Source organism: Camelus dromedarius, chromosome 34 (genome assembly GCF_036321535.1).
Source record: "Camelus dromedarius isolate mCamDro1 chromosome 34, mCamDro1.pat, whole genome shotgun sequence".
Classification (NCBI taxonomy): domain Eukaryota; kingdom Metazoa; phylum Chordata; class Mammalia; order Artiodactyla; family Camelidae; genus Camelus; species Camelus dromedarius.
Window position 1 is genome coordinate 522,286 of NC_087469.1, and position 12,601 is coordinate 534,886.

The 12,601-nt window shown below is 34.3% G+C and overlaps 1 protein-coding gene across 1 annotated transcript in view; it reads right to left on the bottom strand.

The window, feature by feature from the left end:
- Nucleotides 1-12,601, bottom strand: part of GUCY1A2 (guanylate cyclase 1 soluble subunit alpha 2) — a 257,916-nt gene that overhangs the window by 184,206 nt on the left and 61,109 nt on the right. The gene's annotated exons all lie outside the window — the stretch shown is intronic.

Here is a 12,601-nt window from a genome sequence, read left to right on the forward strand (position 1 = left end):
TTTGCCTTTAAATAACCTTTATTTTTAAAGCAGTTTTAGATTCATAGCTAAACTGAGCAGAATGTAAAGATAATTTCCATGTACCCCCTTGTCCCCAACATACACAACCCGCCCCCACAACTATCAATACTGTGAACTACAGCGGTACATTTGTTACAATCGATGAATCTACACTGGCATAACATTATCACCCAAAGTTCAGAGTTTACATTAGGGTCCATTCACTCTTGGTGCTGCACATCCTTGAGTTTTTTGTTGTTGTTCATTGAAGTATATCAGTTTACAACATTGTGCCAATTTCTGGTGTACCTCCTTGAGCTCTGACAAATGTATGTTAACATGTGCCCACCATTATGGTGTCATATAAAGTAGCTTTGCTATCCTAAAAATCCTTTGTGCTCCACCTGTTCATTCCACCCTCCCCTCAACCCCTGGGGCATGAACTTTTTAAACACTGCTAATCTAGCTGTCACTTTCCTTGCCAATACTCTACTCCATTTGCTGTAATTATCATGAATAACATCTCTTCCTCAACGATTTCCCTCATCACCAAATAATTTTTAAGAGGCAACTATAAAGCTGTCTCTATATTATGTCCATTCAATATTACTATTTTATTTCTCAAAATTCATTTAAGTGGAAAATAGCCCCCCCCCCCTTCGCCGGAGAGGGACTCTGTGGTACACGAGCAGGAAAAGGCATCAGGTTATCTCACGCAAACAGAAGCATTTCATTAGTAAGCGCAGAGAAAAATCATGCAGGTCAGCTAGACCACAGGAAGAGAGACAAAACAAGGAATTAAAACTGGAATGATTTTCATTCATTCTTTCACTCACAAAAATGAGAGCAGACAAAAGAAGAGTAGGAATCTGACCAGACAGAGATAAAGGTCTTTGTTAAGTTTTCTCAGTTCATACTCATTTCCAGATGCCACAGCAAAAGGAAATCTACCTTATAACAATGGAATTATTACAAAAAAATTAAAAAATACACACACAATGCATTATATGGTAATTGGAAGCAGGATCATATGTGATCTAGTTAGATCCACCCTTGAGGATAATCTGAGGGAAAATAAGGAGCAAAGAAGCAGAATACGACTCAGATAAAAGAGCTGAGTCTGTGTCCTGAGGCAAGCTTCTGTGTAGAGTCACCTAATCGCTTCTCCTTTGCCTTTGTATGAAATCAATACATGCAGTTTATATATTCATACCTTATTGTCTTATCTATCCCATCTTATAAGGAGGTCCTGAGAATCAGACAGGACTTTGCTGCTGTCCTGTTAGAATGCAAAGCAGTCGAGGCTGTCTGTGGCTTAGTTTGTTGTTCCTACCTTTATTACTCCCTATGAGTTCTCCCCATAAAGTAAGGGGATAAAACAGAGTCAATAATGTTATTTTAAAAACAGAGTCCAAACACATCAAATACTTTTGGAAAACTTACTACAGAGTCTAAATTAGCTTGGTTAAGAAGTTCTTGAAATCAATGTGAAATGAAAATAAGTAGAAAATTTAAGTGAAAAATATTCCCTTTATTAGGAAACATTTCACATTAATTTTAGTTGCATAACTTTGGTATTCAAGGCAAGCTGAGAGAGTCAGCTATGAGAATAAATCACCACCCATCTCACATTGTCTAACATGTTATAAGATTGAACTTCAACATATGTTGCAGTCACTAATAATAATGCCAGCCGGAATTGGAAATAATAGCAGTGATCTGCCCAGTCTTCTCTGGTGAGAAAACAAGATAAATGGTATTCACTGCAGTTTGGCTCCTGCTCCAACTGCTCCACTGAAACTGCTTTTATAATTATTTAAACCAATATATCCTGTTTTGTCCTTATCTTACTTAACCTTGTTTATTTTTTTTTCCCCTTTTACTTTGACAGTGTTCACCATCCCTTCCTCTTAAATCTCTCTTCTCTCTTGGATTATAAACCACACTCTCCTGGTTTGATTACAGCTGCCTGAAAAGCCCTTCACTAACACATCTTCCTAAACCAAATCCCTACATCACGGTCTCTAAATTACAACTAAACAATTCTAATACATACAAATTAAACTTACGTCCCTTCCATGACAATGTTCTTTGTTGCTAATCATTTTAAATGACAAAATCCTTATTAAAAACTAAATTCAGAATAAACAAAAATTCCTATAATCTGACGATATTTGATGAGCAACAAAACTCCGTAAGTCACTGAGAACATTCCATGGATTGCTTCCCTACTTTGAAGAGTTGTGTTTTAAAAGTACTTAGGGTCTTTACGCACAGAAGAGAAGAAGAGAATTTTTTCAGACTTGCATTTTTCACAGCATTAAAAACGCCCTCACTGTTGTTAAGAACACAGATATAACACAGGAAGCTTATGTTCTATTTCCAATGGCAGAATCGCAAAGAGTCATCTGGAAAATAACAAGTAAGTAAATTCACTAGAAGCAGCAAAATAAAAACTACTCTATGGAACTGCAGTCTGTCAACTAGAAATCCTTACTGCTTTAAAAAGCACTTTTGTACTTAAGATTCAAAGATTAAGTCTCACATGATCATGTTAAGGCCTCCCAGGGTACTAAAGTGATGTATCAATAAAGAAAAGCTAAGTTATTTTGAGTATTATGCACCAACAGTATACGGGGTAATTCTATATACAGCACAGTATTCAATTAACCAATAAATATTTTTGGTCTCACAACTGTTACACTGCACAAGATGAGAAAAGAAAAAAAATTCCTAGAGTTTGAAAAATTAAAGGTAGGGAATGATCACTTCAACTTTTGCAAATATGCTATGAATCAGTACCCAAGATTCCCACTTTAAACATGGCAAGATTTAGAAAGCACAGGGAGAGTTGTTCAGTCTCACTCGCAAGGTTCCACTTATTATTGATGCAAATCCCCTACTTACAGAAAATCACCTGAAACAATGCTTGTCTACTCATATCACAAAAAGCTATGACAGCTTGACGTCTGGGTCTATAAAAATACATTTCCTCAAGAGGCAAACCTTACAACAAAACTGCTTTCATTAATAGGTAAGTTTAAAGAATTTGAAATTACTGTTAATTCACCTCTTTTAAAAAAGTGAATAGCCTCAATGCTGACATCCTTTTGCTGTAAATGAAATGGTATGTTCATTGATGACATGAATCGTTTGTCCCTCATTTGCTATCCATCCAGCTTCACACAGTGCACATCTTGAGGGCATCCATGTTTGCGTACCTACAGTAGCATAATGCCTGGCACACGGTGAGTAAGCATTCATTCTTAGAAACTAAGCATTCATCTAAGTATTAGTTTGGGTAATATAATCGAGCTTTTAAAGCTAAAGTTGTGCCACATCAAAGGACACCAAGACAACTAGACACATCCTTTTCTCTCGTGGGTCCCTGCAGATGAGTAAATTACAATGACGGGGCTAGAACAGAGGCGTACATGGGCCATGGAGGCACGGGGGAAAGTATATCTGACTTTCCCTCAGCGAGACAAAGTTTGAAAGGAGAGCTGAAGAAAAAGTAGGTTTCCAAAAGGCCAACAAGGAAGGGAAAAAGCAAAAAGCATTCTAGCAGATGGGGAGTAATGAAGTATGAACGAAGCAGGGAGGTGGCGAGCCCAGCACAGCCAGGGAAGGGCAAGTCGTTCAGCGGGTCGCGCTGAGGAGCAGCGGCGGCGGGAAGGAGCCGCTAATTCATCAGCCGTGCAGGAGTTCCACTTACGGGTGCCGGGACCAGAGTCAAAGATACCAGCCAAAGAGATGCTGCAGCGTCTTCAGAAGAAGATTTTATTAATTGAATTAAGTAGTTCCAGTAAGAATGGAGAAATTAGTGCCACGAAACGTGCCGAATATTTTCATAGATTATCTAATACTTTTAAAAATGTCAAGCGGGTATTTTAACTGCACCCATTTTAAAGGTGAGCAACGTCAATAAATTGCCCGTGTTCACACAATTATAAGTAGCAGAGCCAGGTCTCAAAGTGACATCTGTCTAAGACTAAATTTTGTGTAATAAATACTGTGTGATAACTGTGCACAATATCAAACAAGTACAAATCTGCCGGGGTGGAGGGGAAATCCGTATCTTGCTCATTGGTGTATCATCAATACCTAGCATTCTTCCTGACATTTAGCAGGTGCTCAAAAAATAACAGCTGGATGTTGGGTGAATCAATGCATCACTAACGAAGCAACAGGAAGGAGCAGTCACTGGTTACCAAATGCCACAGCAGGGTCTAGTAAGAAAACTTGAAACTGGATTGGTCAGAACTTTGGGGACCAGTAACAGAGCAATTTCAGTGCAGAGGTGGAGGCAGAAGACTGAGGGTAATGGGTTGAGGAGTGTGGGAAAGATGAAGAAACAGATATTAGCTTCAGCTGAATCAGTAATATTATTGGAAGGCTAAAATTACTTGTTTTATAAATTGTTAAAAAACAAAAACTCTGCCCTCCCTGGTTGGAGAGGTGAAAGGTTGCCATTATATGAACCAAATGACTAGAGAAAGATATGGCATCAAAGATATGGCACTGATTGGGGTCCTGGATGCTCCAAGGGAAGATTTATTAATAAAAGAGGGAAATTAGTATCTTTCTAGTTCCAGAGACCATCCTTATCACCCAGCAGATTATCAGTCCCCACTAACATGGGAAAATACCAAAGCAAAAGGTGTACTTTCAAGTTGCTTAAAACTTCAGTCAGCAAGCTGAATAACTACCAACCACTCATTTCTGTGAACTGTGGACACACCGTAATTATTTTTTTGATTAATTACTTAGGGTTCACCAACCCACTATCTAAGTAATGTAACTCAATCACAACTGTATCTCAAGTCCAGGAGATTTCAACATTTTACGGAAATAATTATCCTTTTAGAGAAACAATTGTTTTTCTAGATTTATTGAAAGATAACACATGAAGGTTTAAGGTATACAGTGTGTTGATTTGCTACACTATATATTGCAGAATGATTAGCAACTTCCCATTAGTTTACACCTCCATCACTTCACATCATTACCACTTCTTTTTTGTAGTGAGAACGTTTAAAATCTGCTCTCTTAACTTTCAAATGTATAATGCACAACTGTTAACTATAATCACAACGCAGTGTGTTAGATCTCCAGAACTTAGTCCTCTTCTAGCTGGAAGTCAGGACATCCCATTTCCCCCAGACCCCAGGTAAACACCATTCTATTCTCTCTTTTTAAGTTTATCTTTTCAGATACCACATGTAAGTCGCAATATACAGTATTTGTCAAGAAAAAATTATTTTATCTAGCAGGACCGTAACACATTTGTCAACTATGTTTGAAACACAGATGATGCTTTTATAAAAATGTAATTATAGTGCCATGTCAATCTACAAATAAAGTTAGTTTCTGGATCCCAGAAATGTAAGGGTAAGTATTACATATGTCTAAATAACAATAAGGAAGGGAGATAGAAAAGAAATCCCACTGCCCAAATTGTAATTTTAAGGGAAACTGCTTTGAATCTGATACAGTCTCATTTGAATCTTGGTGGCGTGACAAAATCTTTGTAGTTTGAATACTTTAGTCAAATAAGTAAAACTTTTGGGGATAATAGTGAAAAGAAAGATCCTTAACAATTGTGCTCTTAATCTATGAAAGGTTAAGCAGTGATTTTTCTACCATTTTAGAGACATTTAATTCTCCTTTTAGTGCATTTGTGGCATCTCTGTTCATCTTCAAAAAAGAACACAGCATGGGGAGGGTATAGTTCAGAAGTAGAGCACGTACTTAGCATTCATAAAGTCCTGGGTTCAATCCTCAGTACTTCCATTAAAAAATAAAGAAACAAAGAAATAAACAAAGAAACAAACCAAAAAATAAACCTAATTACATCTTTCCCCCAACAACAACAACAAAAAGAACACAGTATACGTGATACATTTATTTTTAAGTGTAAGTGAACTAAAATTAATTTTCCTTAATATTTTTTAAATTCTTTTATATAAACAGGACACACATTCAGATTTTTAAAAAAAAGGATTTTAACATCTTTGAGCAAAGAATTTGCTAAGCATAGTATTAGAAGTAAACTCTCTAACATATTCTAGATTAATTCTTGAATACTAAAAAGGAATAGTATTATTAGAAGTATAGTAATTGCTTCAGGCACAAAAATATTTGTGATGTTTAAGTTTACAGTTTGTGATTTTTGAGTATATGCTAAAGTACGCTTTAAAATATACACAGGGTATAAATTTTAAATAAGAAACATGGCATATTGAAGATAAAGCCAAACTCTGAGCAGCATGGAGTATTTCTCACCCAGAAACTAGTACACTCTAACATCATCAGTTATTACTCCTTGCTTTCAAATAGCAAAGCATATCTTTGTGCCTTTCTTGTAAAATACCAGATATCCTCTTGTATTGTAAATATCTATGATCCTTTTGTTTACTGTAAACTCATGAAATGTACAGTCTCTAAACAGTGTGACCTAGAATGAGAAAAAGGAATCAATAGAGAAAGTACTACATAACTAAACCAGTAATAGAATTTCCCCCTGAACTGTAGAAAACCCTGAATCTACTGACGGAAAAGGCACAGTTCCAGCCAAGTATGATAAGAAACCACACACACAAACACACACACAGAAATCTAAATACATCTGGTTAAATTCCTGAAATACAGAGGTAAGAAAATATTTAGTAGAAGGAAAGAACAAGCAACTTTCAAAAAAGTCTCAAAAATTGTACTTATTTGCAATTCTGGAAGCTAGATGGTAGTGGAACAATATATGTGGAATACTGAGAGAATTTAAATCTAGGAATTTATACGCAGCCAAGAAATCTGGGAAAGATTCAGAAGCAATATCACTCAGTGAAACACCTAAGGAAAAGAACTGAGAAAACACTTTAATCGAACAAGTTGAAACAGAGACGTCCTGGTAAGAGAAGATGGAAGAAGTAAAAACAACAAGGAGCACTGAATTGTGCAACACACATGCGCGCGCGCACACACACACGCTCACATTATATACAGATATATGTCAATGACAGATTATTTGCAAATTTGTAATATACATGTAAATAAAGATTACTGAAACAGACGGAAAGTGAAACTATTGACAACTGCAAGGAAAGCTGTGTTGATAATCTGGAACTAAGTCTCAGCAAAACCCAAAGTTGGGAGAAAAAGCAGGAGGGCGAAAGGACAAAAGTACTAACAGCATTGTAAAGTCTCTTCTAAATGAGATCTGATAACTAGAGAAAAAATACATTCTTAGTAGGGAAATAAGGGATATTTTGTTTTAAAATAGTGAAAAAAACATACAATCTCATTTTAGTAACAGGAAAGGGAAGCTAGCCAATAATGAAGTGGGAAAGTAGAATAGAACTTTTCAAGCTGCAAAGGTTAAAAATACTTATACATACATATACGTATGTATACAATTTCAACATGATCAAAACAGCAAAGATAAGGGAAAGAAAGAGTAATATAAAATAAATGACTATAAATTAAGATGAAAGAAAGAAAATCAGTAAATTATGCATTTCACTAAATGCAAACAAATAAATATCCTCATCAAATGGCAGAAATTCTCATTCATACCATATATAAGAATTGTACATCTATAAACTCATTTACAAAAAGTGTTCAAAACTGCAGTGATACAGCAGCACAACTTTATGATTATTCTAAAAACCCACTAAGGTATACACTTTAAATGGGTGAACTGTATGGTATGTGAATTAAATTTCAATATAGCTGTTATATATTTTAAAAATTAAAATAAAATTATAGAGGGAATTATAGTAGGATTATGGTAAAAAAATTTTAATATACCTCTCTCAAAATTAGATGGATCTGACAGACAAAAAACCAAAACCATAAAGTAAATAAATATAACAAAACAATCAATAAAAGAAAAATGTAATAAAAATAAAATTTTGCTGATAAACTCTAATGTGCCCTTTTCAGAACCCAAAGGATCACAGGTGAAAAAATCAGGACCATAGATAAATTAAATAAATATTAACAATAAAATTTGTTTAAAAGTCAGAAGAAAACTGAAATTAAAACAAAATTTGACAACAAAAGCCTGCACATATATGCGTATGTGGGCACGTATGTATATACACATGTAAAGAAATTATAAAAATTGCTCAAATACTTAGCCACAAAATTTCCATAACATATTTTTAAGATTTTGCAGATCATATTTTCTAATAACAATACAAATAATAATAACAATAAACACATAAGTAAGAAAAAGGATGACTAAAAATCTTATCTATTTGGATATTAAATAATACCCTTTCATGGATTAAAAATAAAATCAAAGTTGAAATTATAACATCTAGAAATCAATGAAAAGGAGATTAATTCATTCAAAATCCTATGAGGCACAACAGAAACTGTACTTAAAAGTACATGTTAAAAATATTTTCAGTAACAAAAATAAATAAGTAAATAAAAAACTTTCAATTAAGAAAAGATACATGCACCCCAATGTTCATAGCAGCACTATATATACAACAGCCAAGGCATAGAAACAACCTAAATGTCCATCAACAGATGACTGGATAAAGAAGTTGTGGTATGTTTATACAATGGAATACTACCCAGCCATAAAAAGAATAACATAATGTCATTTGCAGCAACATGGATGGACCCAGAGATCATCACTCTAAGTGAAGTAAGCCATAAAGAGAAAGAAAAATATCATATGATATAACTCATGTATGAAATCTAAAAAAAAGAAAGAAAAAAAGAGGGCACTAATGATCTACAAAACAGAAACAGACTTGTAGACATAATAAACAATCTTATGGTTACCAGGGGAAAGGAGATGGGAAGGGATACATTTGGGAGTTTGAGATTTACAAATGTTAGCCACTATATACAACAGTAGATTAAAAAAACAAATTTCTTCTGTATAGCACAGGGAACTATATTCAATATCTTATAATAACCTTCAATGGAAAAAGAATATGAAAACGAATATATGTATGTATATGTATGACTGGGACATTGTGCTGTACACCAGAAATTGACACATTGTAACTGACTGTACTTTAATTAAAAAAAAAGAAAAAACTTATGTTGAGCTTAAAATATCAAGAGATAAAAAGCTGAAACTAGTAGATAAAACCTAAATCAGGAGTGAGAAAGAAGACATAGCACATATTAAGAAGACATAAAGGAATCAAAAAAGAACCACACAGTGTTCTGCCAACAAATGTGTAAATGTAATATAAATAGAGAATTTTCTGACAAAACATAAATGACAAAAATATTCCCAAGAAAAATGGGCAACCTGAGTTCTGGCTGGCCTTTAAAAAAATAGATAATTCCAAAGTTATTTAAATATTTCCAAGCCATAGAAAACAATTAAAACTACTCAGTTATTTTCATTAAGCCCACATAATTTTAATGCCAAAACTTAATACAGTATACTAAGACCATTTTGTCTTATATTTGCAAAAATAATAGCAAATAGAATCCAGTAGTTTATAAAAGAAGAATACATCATCACCAAGTATTGTTCATACCAGGAATGAAAAAGTAGGTCAACAGTAGAAAATTTATCAGTATTAACTATGACATTTATAAAATTAAATGAGAAAATAATATTGTCTTATCAGTAGATTAGGAAAAGTCTGAAATTAAACACTTCTAATAAAAATTTTGAGTAAAACAGGAGATATAAAGAAAGTGCTCAAATATAATAAATGCTGTTTTCCAAAAACCAAAAACAAAACTTACTCTAAATGGTGAAATACTGAGAACATTTCAACTAAATTCAGAAATTAGACAAATAAGTTTGCTATCACCATTGTTGTTCAATATTATCTTGGAGGTTCTAGCAGATGCTATGAGATAGAGAAAATAAAACAATGACTACACATATAAAGAAAAGCAAAATTATCTCTTTCTGCTAATAAATATTGTACATTTAGAAAACCTAGAAAGTCTTTTAATTTCAAGTCTCTTTCTTGCTTTCCTGCCTTTTTTTTTTTTTTTTTTTTTTTGGTGCTCAAAACACTTACAGCATACATTGTATAGAAAAAATCCTATTAGGGTTAATAAGAAAACATAGTCAAAAACTAAATATAAAATAAATATAGAAAGAATCAATAGCTTTTCTTTATATTAGCAGTAAGGATCAAGAAGTAGAAATGGGGAAATATTCTATACAAAGTAGCAATGAAAACTATAAAATCACAGGAATACATTTAATAAGAAAGCCATAGAACTTATATTAAGAAAATTATTAAATCTTAACACAGAAAACAGAAACTAAACAAATGGAAAAATATTCCATATTTTAGGATGGAAAGATCTTACATTATAAAAAATTGATTCTCCCAAAGTTAATATATGGGTTTAATACATTTCCAATCATAATCTCAGTAAGCCTTCTTACTAACATAGTAATTTTAAGATTCATATGGAAGAATAAATGCTAAGAATAGCTCAAAAATGCATGAATAGGAAGACTATTGAGGAAGAACCAGACACTGGAATAAATAAAATGCACTATCATTAACATTTTTATTTCTATAGAACAAAAGTCTCTTTTACTGGGTCAGAATAGAGAATTCAGAAGCAAATCTGTGTATGAATTTTAATATATCACAAAACAGTATTTTAATTCAGTGGGGAACGAACAGCTTATTTTAATAAATGTCACTAGCCATCTGGAAAACAATAAAATTAAATCCCATCTCACACCACAAAAAAATCAAATTCAAGATCAATTAAAAGTTTAAAATACAAAAATTTAAACAATAAATATTGTGGAAGAAAATCTAAGAGACTGTATGTATGCATGCCTTAACTAAAACTGGCAAATAACATACAAAAAGATATAAAAACATATTTGATTTTGCCTGACAAAAAGCTAAGTTAAAACTGTCAGAATAATGTATAGAATACAATTTTATTTTAGTAAAAGTATGTGTGTATGTGTTGTACATCTCCCCTGACATTCTGATAATCTATCTTAAATACCACTTTGCTTCAGATCACCATTATCAACAGTCTAGAATTATTTTAACACCCTCCTAATTTTTCTGCTTTCTAATGTCTCTGCAATCCATTCTGAATGCATCCTTTCAAAAATCATAAATCTTATCATGTAATTTCTCTACTTTAAGCCCTCAAGTGATTATCCATTGCCCTCAAAATAAAGTTCAAACTCAGCAGGGCGTGATCCAGCCTGTACTGACAGGTCCATCCTCATCCCTCCCAATTTCCTCACTTCACATTTCTATACAAGCCACTATGAACCACCTGGAGCTTCCTGAACATGTTCAGTGATGTCTCACTTACAGGTTTCTGCCCATGCTACTTTTGTGTTTTATTTTGTTCTGTTTTGTGTTTTAATAGACGTCTGTTCTCTTGACTACCCTACTTAGCTACTTATCTGCTTATACTCATCTTGCAGATCCTCACACCTGAATTCCTCCAAAATGCTTTCCTTGACACTCAAAGACTAGGATGGATGCCTCTGCCTTTTCAGTTTCCAAAGCACTTTGCTGTTACCCTCATCCTAGCATTTATCACACAACAGCCACGGGCTGGGCCACCTCCTCAGACTTAACCTCTTTGAAGACAAAGGTTATGTCCTGTTCACCATTTATTCATTTACTTTTTAAAAATGGAAAAACCTGCTCGTGTTAAGTCTCAGCGCTGAGCAGTGGGGGAAACTATGGTGATCAGAGTAGGAATGGGTCTTACCATTACTGAGCCATGTGAAAGACAGAATAATCCAACAACTGTATACACAGAAACCACATGATGATATATGTGAGGACAATAAGGTGCCGAATGCTATGAGAGCGTGTAACAGGGACCTAAGGTAATCCACTGGGTCAAAGAAAGCTTTCTTTAAAAAGTGACACATCTGAAAGGTAAGTGAAAGTCTACCAGGCAGCCGAGAAGGAGCAGACAGGAGAGGAAACAAAAACCATTTCAGATCAAAGAACATGTATGCAAAGGTCCTGGAAGAGAAACTAAAATGTGGCTTTTGAGAAACTAAATGAAGACCACTATTGTAATCCTAGTCCCTGGCACAGTGCCTGTTTGTGGTGAGTTTTTTGAATGAATAGATAAAAGAATCAATCAACTAATGAGTGAACAAATAAATATAGCTGTGTGTGACTGACCACACATCTATGTATATCAAATAAAATGTGTATATTACATGGTATCTGGAAATACACGTTTGTGTGTCTATGTGTAGTTTTTCCACTGCTGTTTTCACACCCTTCAGTACTCACTGGCAGGCCTTTTTACATAAGTGTAGGCAAGTTATGCTAAATGACTAATTTAATAGATGTGAATGCTTACTGTTTGATGAATTCTTCTTCCTTTGCCAACAAGCAGCCACATGTGAGAACTAAGAAATGAACATGCTCAGGGCAGGATGTGTATAATCAGGCAGCCTTTCAGGGCTTTGCTGTCAGAAGCTGACCACCTGTCAGGTGACTAAGGGCTCATCACATTTCCCAGCCTTCCTGCCCCAGCACCCTGACACGTTGCTCTGGAAGACAGTAAGCCAACAGCCCCACAGCAACGTGGTGCAGATTCAAAGAATGCACAAACAGAGCTAATTAAAAAGAGGAGCTGCAGG